Here is a 15,354-nt window from a genome sequence, read left to right on the forward strand (position 1 = left end):
TTTTTCAAACAGATCCTTTATTGTATCGCTTTTCGGTCCTTTGGTTACATTAAACCTCCGTTGAAAACTTCGTCTTGTTGCAACAACACTGTGTTCTAGGCGGTGGAATTCCAACACCAGAAAAATCCTCTGTTCTAAGGAATAAACCATGTTGTCTACAGCACACTTGCACAGCACACGCTTACAGCAGAAAGACGACGTACAGAATGGCGCACCCACAGACTGCGTTGTCTTCTATATCTTTCACATCACTTTCAGCGCCATCTGTTGTTGAAAATTGTAATTACTGTAATTTCGAAAGTTTGTCCGCCTGAAAATGTACTGTTGTCCCAAGCATATTGCAACAAACGGTGTATTTCTATCGCTGCTCGTTTAGTTTTTATTGCCGTTTCAAATATACCGGTCATTTTTGAAACACCCTGTAAATCAATAAAAGCAATGCCTTCTGGCAAAGATTGTATATCAGTTAGGTTTCTTTCAGAGTATGCTGATGCAATAGCTCTATACTTAACAATAGTATCAACCGCTCGCTCGACGAAAGATGCGTACCCAAAGACTGGAAAATTGCGCAATTCACATCAATACTTAAGAAAGGTGGTAGGTGTAATCCACTAAATTACAGGCCCATGTCATTAAAGCTGATATGCAGCAGGATTTTGGAGCATGTATTGCAATCGAACGTTATGAATTATTATTACCTCGGAGAGAACGGTCTATTGACACACAGTCAACACGGATTTAGAAAACATTGTTCTTGTGAAACGCCGGCTTGTGTGGCCGAGCGGTTCTAGGCGCTTCAGTCTGGAACCGCGTGACCGCTACGGTCGCAGGTTCGAATCCTGCCTCGGGCATGGATATGTGTGATGTCCTTAGGTTAGCTAGGTTTAAGTAATTCTAAGTTCTAGGGGACTGATGACCTCAGATGTTAAGTCGCATGGTGCTCAGAGCCATTTAAACCATTTTGATCTTGTGAAACACAACTAGCTGTTTACTCACACGAAGTGATGAGTGCTGTTGACAAGGTATATCAAATTGATTCCCTGTTTCTAGATTTCCAGAAGACTTTTGAAGCCGTACCTCACAAGCAGTTTGTAATCAAATTGCATGCTTATAGAATATCGTCTCAGTTAATCGATTGGATTCGTGGTTTCCTGTCACAGAGGTAGAAGTTCGTAATAACTGACGGAAAGTAACCGAGTAAAAGAGAAGTGATTTCTGGCGTACATCAATGTAGTGTTATAAGCCCTTTGCTGTTCCTTATCTATATAAACAACTTAGGGGACAATCTGACTACCTGTCTTAGGCTGTTTGCAGGTGATGCTGTCACTTATCGTCTAGTAAAGCCATCAGAAGATCAAAACCAACTGCAAAATGATTTAGAAAAGATATTTGTATTGTGCGAAAATTGGCAGCTGATCCTAAATAAGGAAAAATGTGAGGTCATCCACACGAGCGCTAAGAGGAACCCGCTAACTTCCGGTTTCACGATAAATCAATCAAATCTAAAGGCCGTAATTTCAACTAAATACTTAGGGATTACAATTACGAACGACTTAAACTGGAAAGAACACATAGAACATGTTATGTGGAAGGCGAAAAAAGACTGCGTTTTATTGGCAGGACACTTAAAAGATTCAACAGATCTACTAAAGGGACTGTCTACACTGCACTACACTACACTTTTCCGTCCTCTTTTGGAGTACTGCTGCGCGGTCTGGGATCCTTAGTAGATAGGATTAACGGAGTAGAAGGGGAAGTTCATAGAAGGGCAGCACGTTTTGTATTATCGCGAAATAGGGAAGAGAGTGTCACGGACATGATACAGGTTTTGGGGTGGATATAATTAAAACAAAGGCATTTCTTGTTGCGGCGGGATCTTCTCATGAAATTTCAAACACCTATTTCCTCCACTGAATGCAAGAATATTTTATTGACTCCGACCAACATAGGCAGAAACGATCATTATAATAAAATAAGGGAAATCGGAGCTCGCACGGAAAGATATATATGTTTTTTTCTCCGCGCTCTGTTCGAGAGTGGAATAACAGTGAATCAGCATGATGGTGATCCGATGAACCCTCTGCCAGGCACTTAAGTGCGGTTTCGAGAGTAGCCATGTAGATGTAGATGTAGAGTGGTAGCGCGGTCCCGTTGGAGTTGAGGGCCGTTTGTTTGAAAAGAACCAACTCTTTTGGAATCAAGTGGTCGCTGGTCGCACTGTACTGGCTTTCTTAGACGTATTGACAGTAAACAGTGTCTACGCTTTCGGATCCTGTGTCCGTTGCCTGGAAGAGATTCTCGATCGAAACAAAGTTTGAAGGCCTGTACAGCCTTCACTACACTGTCGCTGCACCCTTGTTGCATTTATGGACGAGTACTTGTTCACTCCATGCGACGCTGGGTAGGTCAACTATTCGATAGCTGGTGATGCTTATTTTATCTTTTTTATTTTTATTTATTTTTTCTTATGGGAGTTAACTGCTAAGGTCATCAGCCCCTAAGCTTACACACCACTTAACCTAAATTATCCTAAGGACAAACACAGACACCCATGCCCGAGGGAGGACTCGAACCTCCGCCGGTACCAGTTATTTTATCTCTTCATGTTGTAAAGGCTGTCTTTGAGTCTGACCCGTGTGGGCGACATTTGTGTTGAATGTATGTGTGGGACCAGTTGTAACTGATTTATGATTCATGTTTTATCACATCTGTTTAACGGCGTGTATAATGTATCACCAGGACTGAAATAAAATATGATTGCAAGCGTACGGCACTAAAGACCCGGCCGTGGATGACTTCTAATCCTGCAGATCAACCTTTGAGTTAACCTTTTGTAACTGAACAATTCGCGTCTCCTTGTTTGACGTTCTGCGCCTAAACTTGTTTTGAAACTGTCTGGTGCTTCCGTACAGTACTTGCGTAAATCTTAAATTGTACATCGAGCGAAATTGGTGTGTGGAAAACTGGTGAGCAGGGGACAAGCTGTAATTGTTATTGTCTGTTTTAAGTTATGTTGCTACATTGATTTTATCTGAAGACTGTTTTGAAATTTGAACTGACGTCAGATTGTCAACATAAATTTACCTTAAGGGCTTACAATACGCATTTTTAAGATTGGTGTGGGAATTTAAATTTTAATGTGAAGTAGTTGGTTACTTTCAGCTGAAACTTTTAATTGATGTCATTGTAATTGTCTTGAGGTTGAATCTGACATCATCGCATCACCGCTATTTGCCATCAGTGTTGAGGAGGAGATTAGTGTGTAACGTCCCGTCGACAACGAGGTCATTAGAGACGGAGCGCAAGCTCGGGTGAGGGAAGGATGGGGAAGGAAATCGGCCGTGCCCTTTCAAAGGAACCATCCCAGCATTTGCCTGAAGCGATTTAGGAAAATCACGGAAAACCTAAATCAGGATGGCCGGAGACGGGATTGAACCGTCGTCCTCCCGAATGCGAGTCCAGTGTGCTAAGCCATCAGTGTTGGGTCCAGGTTAATGTTTAATCAATAGTATTGTAATGGTTACTTAAAAGAAAGGTTAGGCAACGTGTTTTCTGTAAATGTTGAATAGGAATTTCTTGTTAATGAATTTGTTTTAAAAACATGTCTGAATTAGCTAGGCCCCTTACTACACTACTGTCCATTAAAATTGCTACACCAAGAAGATATGCAGATGATAATCGGGTATTCATTGGACACATATACTAGAACTGACATGTGATTACATTTTCACGCGATTTGGGTGCATAGATCCTGATAAATCAGTACCCGGAACAACCACCTCCGTCCGTAATAACGGACTTGATACGCCTGGGCATTGAGTCAAACAGAGCTTGGATGGCGTGTACAGGTACAGCTGCCCATGCCGCTTCAACACGATACCACAGTTCATCAAGAGTAGTGACTGGCGTATTGTGACGAGCTAGTTGCTCGGCCACCATTGACCAGACGTTTTCAATTGGTAAGGGATCTGGAGAATGTGCTGACCAGGGCAGCAGTCGAACATGTTCTGTATCCAGAAAGTCCCGTACAGGACCTGCAACATGCTGTCATGCATTATTCTGCTAAAATGTAGGGTTTCTCAGGGATCGAATGAAGGGTAGAGCCACGGGTCGTAACATATCTGAAATGTAACGTCCACAGTTCAAAGTGCCGTCAATGCGAACAAGAGGTGACCGAGACGTGTAACCAATGGCACCCCATACCGTCACGCCGGTTGAGACGCCGATATGGCGATGACGAATACACGCTTTCAATGTGCGTTCAACGCGATGTCGCCAAACACGGATGCGACCATCATGATACTGTACACAGAACCTGGATTCATCCGAAAAAATAACGTTTTGCCATTCTTGCACCCAGGTTCGTCGTTGAGTACACCATCGCAGGCGCTCCTGTCTGTGATGCAGCGTCAAGGGTAACCGCAGCCACGGTCTCCGAGCTGATAGTCCATGCTGCTGCAAACTTCGTCGACCTGTTCGTGCACATGGTTGTTGTCTTGCAAACGTCTCCATCTGTTGACTCAGGGATCGAGACGTGGCTGCACGATCCGTTACAGCCATGCGGATATGATGCCTGTCATCTCGACTGCTAGTGATAAGAGGCCGTTGGGATCCAGAACGGTGTTTCGTATTACCCTCCTGAACCCACCGATTCCATATTCTGCTAACAGTCATTGGATCTCGACCAACGCGAACAGCAATATCGCGATACGATAAACCACAATCGCGATAGGCTTCAATCCGACCCTTATCGAGGTCGGAAACGTGATGGTACGCATTTCTCCTCCTTACACGAGGCATCACAACAACGTTTTACCAGGCAACGCCGGTCAACTGGTGTTTGTGTATGAGAAATCGGTTAGAAACTTTCCTCATGTGAGCTCGTTGTAGGTGTCGCCAACGGCGCCAACCTTGTGTGAATGCTCTGAAAAGCTAATGATTTGCATATCACAGCATCTTGTTCCTGTAGGTTAAATTTCGCGTCTATAGCACGTCATCTTCGTGGAGTAGCAATTTTAATGGCCAGTAGTGTACTTCCCACAAGCCGTACCATACCGGTTTTGTCGTAGTTATGCCATTATGCCTTGCTGCACATTACGACGGTGCCCTGTAACTGCTTGGTGTTTACACCGCAATAGCTGACTCTGGCCGCATTGCTTTCAAATTTTAATGCATTTGTAAGACTGTTTTGCGATATCTTTCTACGTCAGTACTAACCAATTGTCTTTCCAAGAGTTGCAGTTATGAATATTAAACGGTTCTATTTGAAAGACCATAAATGATTCAAAATCTCGATTGGTTCCAGAGTTCAGAGTATTATCCACACAAAACATAACGAGGGCCTCAGCATATTATCAACTGCGGAAAACGTCGTTTTGTTGCCTGGAACCGTTCAGGAAATAAAATGGCTGTTACATCTTACGTCACTCATCCTGTATTGTGACTGCTGGTCATAGTATTTCACGTCACGCGCGGCGGTTAAATATGTGGTTTAGTAGAGTCGCAGACAACCGTCGCTAGAGATTAGCGAGAGTTACGCCATGAATAAAAAGTCAGGCCAGTAGATTCCTTCGAGGAATGGTGCAAGTGTCCCTTTTTGTCCCCCCCATGCGGAAGCCTACGCTTACAGTGGCGCTTAATACGGACCGTTGTGAGCGACGTAGTGTATCATAACTTAACAGAGTGGTAGATACTTCATCGTACGGCGGCCCACGAATTTTATTTAGTGCTGGCAGACCTTTCCCCCAGTCTCCGCTTCGTCTCTCACCTCGTGTAATTCCGTGTCGTTCCGATAGTAAAATGTTGCTTTTCGTCCATTTCACAGACAGTAATTGTTTGCACTCCATTTGTGCTTTACAGAGACAATACATGGCTCCCCGTTACGTGATTTTCATAACAGTCGGATACAGCCAAACGTGTTATGAATTTCTTGCAGCGATGTACACTGAGCTGACAAAATTCATGGAATAGCGATATGCAAATTTACAGATGGCAGTAGAATCGCGTGCACAAGGTATAAAAGTGCATTGGCAGAGCTGTGATTTGTACTCAGGTGACTCATGTGAATAGGTGTCCGACGCTATTACGGCCCGTACGATGGGAATATATAGACTTTGAACACGGAACAGTAGTTGGAGCTAGACACATCGGACATTCCATTTCGGAAATGTTAGGGAATTCAATATTCCGAGGTCCAAAGTGTCAAGAGTGTGCCGAGCATACAAATCCTCAGGCGTTACCTCTCGCCACGGACAACGCAGTGGCCGACGGCCTTCACTTAACGACCAAGAGCAGCAGCGTGTTTGTAGAGCTGTCAGTACTATCAGACAAGCAACGCTGCGTGAAATAGCCGCAGAAATCGATGTGGGACGTTAACGGATGTATCCGTTAAGACAGTGCTGCGTAATATGGCATTAATGGACTATGGTTGCAGACGACCGACGCGTTGGCTTTGCTAAAAGTGCATCGCCTGCAGAGCCTCTCCTGGGCTCGTGACCATATCCACTGGACACCACACGACTGGAATAATGTGGCCCGGTCAGAAGAGTCTCGAATTCAGCTGGTATGAGCTGACGGTAGGTGTAGAATGTGGCACAGACCCCACGAAGCCACAGACCCAAGTTGTCAACATGGCACTGTGCAAACTGGTGGTGGCTCCATAATGAGTGGGCTGTGTTTACATGAAATTGAGTGGGTCCTCCGTCCTAACTGAGCCGATCACTGCTTGGAAATCTTTAAACTGTTATGTATGGCCACTTGGAGACCACTTGAGCTATTCATGTACTTCATGTTCCCATGGCATTTTTATGGATGACAAGGCGCCACGTCGACAATGCGCCACGTCGCCGGCCCACAGTTGTTCCAGGTTGGAAGAACATCCGCGAAAATCTGAGCGATTCGATCTGTCTACCCAATGTGTGTACCCAAATCGACCGACGCGAATCCCATCGAACATTTATGGGACATAATCGAGAGGGCAGTTCGAGCACAAATTTCTGCACCAGAAACACTTTCGAAATCACGGACGGCTGTAGGGGTAGCATGACTCAGTATTTCTGCAGGTCATTTCCAGCGACTTGTTGAGTCCATGCCATGTTGCGTTGCTGCACTACGCCGGAAAACATCTACATCTACATCTGCATGGATACTGTGCAAATGACACTTAATTGCTTGGCAGAGGGTTCATCGAACCACCTTCACAATTCTCTATTATTCCAATCTCGTATAGCGCGCGGAAAGAATGAACACCTATATCTTTCCGTACGAGCTCTTATTTCCCTTATTTTATCGTGGTGATCGTTCCTCCCTATGTAGGTCGGTGTCAACAAAATATTTTCACATTCGAAGAAGAAAGTTGGTCATTGGAATTTCGTGAGAAGATTCCGTCGCAACGATAAACGCCTTTCTTTTAACCATTTCCAGCCCAAATCCTGTATCATTTCTGTGACACTCTCTCCCATATTTCGCGATAATACAAAACGTGCTGCCTTTCTTTGAACTTTTTCGGTATATTCCGTCAGTCCTACCTGGTAAGGATCCCACACCGCCCCACAACATTTTCTATGTGTTCCTTCCAATTTAAGTTGTTCGTAATTGTAATACCGAGGTATTTAGTTGAATTTACGGCTTTTAGGTTAGACTGATTTATCGTGTAACCGAAGTTTAATGACTTCCTTTTAGCACTCATGTGGATGACCTCACACTTTTCGTTATTTAGGGTCAATTGCCACTTTTCGCATCATTCAGATATGTTTTTCTAAATCGTTTTGCAGTTTGTTTTGATCTCCCGATGACTTTATTAGTCGATAAACAACCGAAAACGGCTGCTCAGATCGTCTCCCAAATCGTTTATATAGAAAAGGAACAGCAAAGGACCTATAACACTACCTTGGGGAACGCCAGAAATCACTTCTGTTTTACACGATGACTTTCCGTCGATAACTAGGAACTGTGACCTCTCTGACAGGAAATTACAAATCCAGTCACATAACTGAGACGATATTCCATAAGCACGCAATTTCAATACGAGCCGCTTGTGTGGTACAGTGTCAAAAGCCTTCCGGAAATCCAGAAATACGGAATCGATCTGAAATCTCTTGTCAATAACACTCAACACTTCATGTGAATAAAGAGCTAGTTGTGTTTCACAGGAACGATGTTTTCTAAACCCATGTTGACTGTGTGTCAATAGACCGTTTTCTTTGAGGTAATTCATTATGTTCCAAAATCCTGCTACATCTCGGCGTTAACGATATGGACCTGTAATTTATTGGATTACTCATACTACCTTTCTTGAACATTGCAACTTTCCAGTCTTTGGGTACGGATCTTTCGTCGAGCGAACGGTTGTATATGGTCGTTAAGTATGGAGCTAATGCAACAGCTTACTCCGAAAGGAACCTAATTGGTATACAGTCTGGACCAGAAGACTTGCTTTTATTAAGTGATTCAAGTTGCTTCACTACTCCGAGGATATTTACTTCTACGTTATTCATGTTGGCAGCTGTTCTCGATTCGAATTCTGGAATATTTACTTCGTCTTCTTTTTTGAAGGCATTTCGGAAGGCTGTGTTTAGTAACTCTGCTTTGGCAGCACTGTCTTCGATAGTATCTCCATTGCTATCGCGCAGAGAAGGTATTGATTGTTCCTTGCCGCTGACGACCTTCACATACGAAAAGAATCTCTTTGGATTTTCTGCCAGGTTTAGAGACAACGTTTCATTGTGGAAATTGTTATAGGCATCTCGCATTGAAGTCCGCGCTAAATTTCGAGCTTCTGTAAAAGATCGCCAATCTTGGGGATTTTGCGTCTGTTTAAATTTGGCACGTTTATTTCGTTGTTTCTGCAACAATGATCTAACCAGTTTTGTGTACCAGGGAGGATCAGCTCCGTCGTTTGTTAATTTATTTGGTATAAATCTCTCAATTGCTGCCGATAATATTTGTTTGAATTTAAGCCACATCTGGTCTACACTTGTATTATTAATTTGGAATGAGTGGAGATTGTCTCTTAGGAAGGCGTCAAGTGGATTTTTATCTGCTTTTTTGAACAGATATATTTTTCGCTTATTTTTCGGGGATTTGGGGATTACAATATTCAATCTCGCTACGACAGCTACTCTATCCTGTGCAAGCTTCTTCATCTCCCAGTACCTACTGCAACCTACATCTTTCTGAATCTGCTTAGTGTATTCATCTCTTGCTCTCCCTCTACTATTTTTACCCTCCACGCTGCCCTCCAATGCTAAATTTGTGATCCCTTCATGCCTCAGGACATGTCCTACCAACCGATCCCTTCTTCGAGTCAAGTTGTGCCACAAATTTCTCTTCTCCCCAATCCTATTCAATACCTCCTCATTAGTTACGTGATCTACCCACCTAATCTTCAACATTCTTCTGTAGCACCACATTTCGAAAGCTTCTATTCTCTTCTTGTCCAAACTATTTATTGTCGATGTTTCACTTCCGTACATGGCTACATTCCATACAAATACTTTTAGAAACGACTTCCTGACATTTAAATCTATACTCGATGTTAACAAGTTTCTCTTCTGCAGAAAAGATTTCCTTGCCATTGCCGGTCTACAGTTTATATCCTCTCTACTTCGACCATCATTAGTTATTTTGCTCCCCAAAAAGCAAAACTCCTTTACTACTTTAAGTGTCTCATTTCCTAATCTAATTCCCTCAGCATCACCCGACTTAATTTGACTACATTCCATTATCCCCGTTTTGCTTTTGTTGATGTTAATCTTATATCCTCCTTTCAGGACACTGTCCATTCCGTTCAACTACTCTTCCAGGTCCTTTGCTGTCTCCGACAGAATTACAATGTCATCAGCGAACCTCAAGTTTTTATTTCTTCTCCATGGATTTTAATTCCTACTCAGAATTTTTCTTTTGTTTCCATTACTGCTTGCTCAATATACATAACTAATGAGGAGGTATTGAATCGAATTGGGGAGAAGAGTAATTTGTGGCACAACTTAACTAGAAGAAGGGATCGTTTGGTAGGACATGTTCTGAGGCATCAAGGGATCACCAATATAGTGTTGAAGGGCAGCACGGAGGGTGAAAATCGTAGAGGGAGACTAAGAGATGAATACACTAAGCAGATTCAGAAGGATGTAGGTTGCAGTAGGTACTAGGAGATGAAGAATCTTGCACAGGATAGAGTAGCACGGAGAGCTGCATCAAACCAGTCTCTGGACTGAAGACCACAACAACAACATACATGTCTGAAAGAACAGACATTACGCGGAATCCGCAAGCTTTGATATGTGTTATGTAAACTGAAGGTGGGGGTGGGGTGGGGGGGCTGGGGAATAATGAAACGAAAGGGAAAACATCAAAAGTTCCTTCCCTTTCCTTTCTGCCCCCTCCATCTTCAATTTACATAATATGTACACAGCTGCGGATTCCGCGCGTGCCTGTTCTTTTGGACGTGTCTGAAAGAACAGACTCCCCATTCATAAGACTGATTCGCCCCAGTGTGCAGTGAATCCACCACCTTCTGTGCGTATGCACAATTACGTCCGACCTCCTGCGGGAATCTCGAAGTAGCGGGCATGGAGGACATAGATGAGGTCTGCGGACAGGAGGTACGAGGTGGGAATGTGGGTCGGCTGAGAGATCTGCCGAAATGTTCAGCACAATGGCGATACACACTGTGTCTGGGTGGGGCAGTGGCTAGTGCCTAGGAAGCAGGAGGTCCTGCGTTTGAGTCCCAGTGTGGCACACATTTTCACTCCTCGCCGCTGATTCAGCTTCAAGTCCTGATACAGCTGGCATAAACAGTTCCTTTCCTTTCTCCCTCTCCACTTTCAGTTTACATAATCAGTTTAGGTTTTTTCTAAATTTAAAAACACATTCCAAGATAGAAATAGGTCATGTACTTAGGAACAAATAATCTATTGAAATTTAAAAGCTTCATAATCGACCAAGTCTTGTCGGTACTGTATTGAATCGTCTGTTGTTACATTACTACTCTATTACACACCAATAATCAGTAAAACATTTTCTATAACCATCTTCTAGTTTTCAAAAATGTTTGTTACAAAACGTGTTCATTGTGACTTGGAACCTCATGCCAAGTTGTCGTAATGTTGGTAGACTGTATCACATTATGAAAAGGTTTGTCAGAAATAAAATGTTTACAATCAAAAAGTACACAATGCACAATAAAGTATACAATGACACATCTATTTACAATAGCTCACAGATGACTGTTATGTCTTAAAAACACAATATACAATGAATACGGTGTGCGGTGTAGCCGAGCGTTTCTAGGCGCTTCATTCTGGAACCGCGCGACCGCTACGACCGCAGGTTCGAATCCTGCCTCGGGCATGGATGTGTGTGATGTCCTTAGGTTAGTTAGGCTTAAGTAGTTCTAAGTTCTAGGGGACTGATGACCTCAGATGTTATGTCCCGTAGTGATCAGTGCAATCTGAACTATTTTGATCACGCTGTTATACATTTCATGGTATATTGCGTTTTTTAAGACTTAACAATGATCTCTGAGCGCTACATATACGGACATGGCAATGTGCACAAGATGGTTTTTGATTGTAAACGTTTTATTTCTAACAGACCTTTGCACAATGTGCTACATTTTATCAACTAATAAGACACGTTGGCATGAGGTACCAACTAACAATGAACAAGTTTTGTAACGAACATTTTTAAGACTAGAAGAAGGCAGCAAAACCTATCGAAACCGATTCTCGAAAATAAATAAGTATTTATGCGATCTTATCAAGTAAAGCAGATGGCTTCTTCTCATTCCTCAACGTGAGAAATTTCAGTCAGTATTCAGTAAGTGAAATGAAATTAAGCAGAAGCATTATCAAAAACCGGTTGCAAGTTAAATATAATTTGTAACAGAAGTTATTGGAACCTAACACAAATTTCCGTTTTCAAGACGGATAAATTGTTACGATGTTACAGATACTCAGTTAATTTGAAAAAAAAAAAAAGAATCGGGTGGTTTTTATGCATGATGGATCTCCAGACTGATGAAGTTTGAAGCATTTTATGTAAATCAACTATGCTATTGTTCTAGTGTCTGGGATCAGTAACAGGAGGGTATTGGTAAGAGGGAACATAACTACACATACTCATAAGGCTACACGGTTTTGCACTTAAAACAGGCTATAATGTTAGATTGCTTCAGTTTCCGATCTCTCAGTCTCGTAGAATGCAGCGCTGTTAACATTACAATGTAAGAAATATATTTCCAGCGCATGACATACATCCTTCCTGCAGGTTTCTCTACGATAAACTATGGTAACAAACTGTAAAATGAAAAAAACTACCAGTACTTTCTTAAAATATCGATTCTGTGTGATATGTGCACAGAGTAACTTTCCAGAGATGTATAGCATCCACTGTTCACATCCGATCACGTTTCAGAAATTATACTATGCTCGCATCAGTCCTATATAAAATGATCGTTAGTAACGGAGAATGTCTCTAGCAAGGAAACAGATAAACGCATAGCAGCGGCGTCCGGCATGTGAAATTACACGTCATGCCGCCACTAACTCTGTAAACAGGACGTCTGTCAAGCAGATGCATACATGGGGATTGCAGTCTCTCACAAACACCTATCGCTAACTTAGAATCATATTAGTTATGAAACTGAAATCTCGATTTTATACCAAAGATGCGATAAGGGGATGGAGTACATCGCATAAATCTTCGTTCGTTTAGAGGAATGTGTCGAAACAGGATGGTCACGTTTCATCACACACGGAGATGGAAGTCCTCTGATGACAGAGAGGTTTGCTGTTAACGATCGCAAATAGACAATGCGCCAAGTCAAATACGGAACACGTGGTTGTAGAAGAGTCGAGCGCAGGCTATGTCATGCGACTGATGCATCCTATGAGCAGGCTCCGATTGTTCGTCGCATCGTCTGGTAACAACGGCAATAACTGGTGGTGTCTGTAGCAGGATCCCCGAGTTACTCTCCGAAATAAACAGTAGTAATGCCAATATTGTATTAGGTACCGAAAGCTGGTTGAAACCAGACAAATAACAGTGAAATTTTGAACTCGGATTGGACAGTGTTTAGGTTCAAATGGCTCTGAGCACTATGGGACGTAACATCTGAGGTCATCAGTCCCCCAGAACTTAGAACTACTTAAACCTTAACTAACCTAAGGACATCACACACATCCATGCCCGAGGCAGGATTCGAACTGTAAGTAGGCTGTTTATGTTTTCTTATTGGCAACGTTACGTAGCGCTCTGTATGAAAATCACTGGCTGTGCTGTATGCAGCCTGTGGCTAGTTTGCATTGTTGTCTGCCATTGTAGTGTTAGGCAGCGGCAGGTGGATGTGAACAGCGCGTAGCGTTGCACAATGCACAGTTGGAGGTGAGCCGCCAGCAGTGGTGGATGTGGGGAGAGAGATGGCGGAGTTTTGTAATTTATCATGAACTGCTATATATATTATGACTATTAAGGTAAATACATTGTTTGTTCTCTATTAATATCTTTCATTTGCTAACTATCCCTATCAGTAGTTAGTGCCGTCAGTAGTTTGAATCTTTTATTTAGCTGGCAGTAGTGGCGCTCGCTGTATTGCAGTAGTTCCAGTAACGAAGATTTTTGTGAGGTAAGTGATTTGTGAAAGGTATAGGTTAATGTTAGTCAGGGCCATTCTTTTGCAGGGATCTTCGATAGTCAGATTGCGTTGCGCTAAAAATGTCAGGTTAAGCACAGTCGTGTATAAATTGTTCTAAGGGGACGTTTCAGAACCTGCGACCGTAGCGGTCGTGCGGTTCCAGACTGAAGCGCCTAGAACCGCTCGGCCATTATTTGCATTTATCACTTGGTAAAACACTTTCTTCTGTTTCAAAGTTAACGGTGGTGCACGACCGAGGAAGTTAAGCTTAACTACCCACATGTCATATAAATAGTTCTAAAAATACGAAGCATTGTACTCACCAAACAGTTCTGTACCCGAAAAACTAACAATATATTCCGAATAGCTTTAACATGTTATGCAGCACCTGAATATGTAGAACTCGAAATACTTACGAAATAGAAAACACAACGTCGTATCTATTAACAATCAAAACTGTAGAAAATTGCGGAAACTAATTACGTACTCATTCCTTCATGTGATTCTAAAACCAGTCACCTGATTAGACTGAAGTATCAATCAGAAAACATCATGTGTTCCTAATTACACTATCTTCAGTTCTTCCTTTTAAGTGAAAAGGTTGCTATGAAATGATAACAATTCATACCACTTATTTCGTTTATAATAAAACACTTATGATCAATGGCTGTACCAGGATCGGAATAACAAAGTAACTCAGAGGCAGCTGTTTGCATGACAGCTATCACAGCTGTTAACTTAGCTGCGGACCACTAAATTAACCCTCTAACCGGAACATCGTTTACTCGGCGGTAAGATGGAACATCGGTCTGCTAGACCGCTAGGACATTTAAAGTGTATTTTTCTCTATTTTTATGACTTTTCCGCACTTCTACGTTGCTTCTCTCTCTCTTTAAGGTGTAATTAAACATAATAATAGGTTTTTGAACCATAATATTTGTTAAAATACCAGTAAATTCAAGTTTATTACTAGGAAAAACTTTAATTTGCAGTGTTTTGTTGTTTACACATTACTCCTTTAGAAATACTTTTTTTTACATTATTATAGTTACAACACAAAGAAAATGAATACTAAAATGTAATGCAAAGAAAAAATTTAACTTTTATTTTTAATTGCACAAGTCTTGCACACTTTTCGTGAACACTCCAAGCACGTTGGTTCTTCGCAAGAAATACACTTGTAGGCAGTTTTCCTCTTTTTTTGATATGGACAAAATCGACAGGTTTTTCTTTTACCAAGTGTGTCCGTCGGACACTCATCAACTCGAACAACAAATTTATTCCGTTGGCTAACGATTTGCTTTTCTTTTGCTGCCTCTTCTTCTAAAGATGAAATAATACTTTGTAGCTCTTGAGGCAGATTGGAGATTGCCAGTCGGGATTTTACGAAATCGTAGACCAAATATAGAGAAACTCTTTTCAGGAAATCAAAACGTGATACGGTTTTCTTCTCTCCAAAAAGTCCATAAAGTATACTTGCGTTTGATCCAGCCATGGCCACCATGTGGTAAAAAATAGCCAACGGCCACCTTCTTGTTTTGCGATTAGTAGAATAAACACTGCACTTCATATCTAGCGTGTCTATTCCACTTTTTGTGGCGTTATAAAAAGATATGATTTCAGGTTTATCATTTGAAACGTCAGTGTAATTGGAATGATGCATTGACGAAAGAAGTAGGACTGCCTTATTCCTTTTTGGGACATAAGAAAGCAGAGTCATT

The sequence above is a fragment of the Schistocerca cancellata genome, chromosome 3 (assembly GCF_023864275.1).
Source record: "Schistocerca cancellata isolate TAMUIC-IGC-003103 chromosome 3, iqSchCanc2.1, whole genome shotgun sequence".
Lineage (NCBI taxonomy): Eukaryota > Metazoa > Arthropoda > Insecta > Orthoptera > Acrididae > Schistocerca > Schistocerca cancellata.